We start from the raw sequence: 1,159 nt of genomic DNA on the forward strand, positions 1-1,159 counted from the left end.
CATAGAGAAACATGCACAGAGTGAAAAACAAAACACTATAGTGATGTGAGCTGACAGAGTGACAAATGCTTTGGATAAATCTTTTGAAGAATGTTGTCTGACAGTGATCAGAATAAAGATGTATGATACAATTAAGAAAAAGAAGGTGCCTATAGATATGAAGCCACTGTTGGCAGTGACCACAAATTCTAGTCTGTAAGTGTCCATACATGCAAGTTTAATAACCCTAGGAAAATCACAATAAAAGCTCCCCACATTACTAGGGCCACAGAATGGTAAATTTATGACAAAAACAAACTGAGACACAGCATGAATCACCCCAATGATCCAAGCAGCCACTATCAAAAGCATGCACATTTTGGGGTTCACAGTAGTTAGATAGTGGAGAGGCTTGCAAATGGCTGTGTACCTGTCATATGCCATGGCTATGAGTAGTACCATCTCAACTCCTCCCATGACATGAATAAAGAACATTTGTATCATGCGGTTATGGAAGGAAATGATTTTGCAACCACTGAAAAGATCATAGATCATCCTAGGAACTGTGGTGGATGAAAGACCCAGGTCAATGAGTGATAGGTTGGCCAGCAGGATATACGTGGGGGAGTGTAAGTGAGAATAAAAAATCACTGTTAACATAATGAAGAGGTTGCCGAAGATAATTCCCACATAGAACAAAGAGAAGAAGAGAAAAAGGAAAACCTGCATTCCCAAGGATTGTGCAAGTCCCAGTAACATGAACTCAGTTACCACAGAGCCATTTCCTTGGTCCATCGAATCATAAGGAAGGGAAGACTCTAAAGTGACCTGAAAGAAATGAGAGAAGGAATTAACTTTGAGGAGTGCTTCACACGATGTGTTAAATGTTGATAATTTAAATTGGTTATTGACAGATCTTTTATTTAATTGATAGTAAATTATTTACAAAATAATGGGAGCCCAGAGCATGGGTTTGGTAGTATGAGCAAAGATGCGCTCAGAGGCCATCTATTGCTTTAAATTGCTCTTATTAATTCAAGTACATGGGATAATGAGTCAACTTAAGAAGTTAGAAAAGGATGCAAAAATTAAACTCGAGGAATTCAAGTTAAATAGAACAATAAAAATTAAAACCAAAAATAATATGTATTGACTCCTAGAAAATTGGAATAGTGTATAT

General features: G+C 37.1%; 1 pseudogene; it reads right to left on the reverse strand.

Annotated features, from left to right (window-relative positions):
- The window catches only part of LOC103680657, a 906-nt pseudogene extending 132 nt beyond the window's left edge, over positions 1-774 (reverse strand).
- Between the last annotated feature and the right edge of the window lie 385 nt (positions 775-1,159).

This window comes from Ursus maritimus, unplaced genomic scaffold (genome assembly GCF_017311325.1).
Source record: "Ursus maritimus isolate PB19 unplaced genomic scaffold, ASM1731132v1 scaffold_9, whole genome shotgun sequence".
NCBI lineage: Eukaryota > Metazoa > Chordata > Mammalia > Carnivora > Ursidae > Ursus > Ursus maritimus.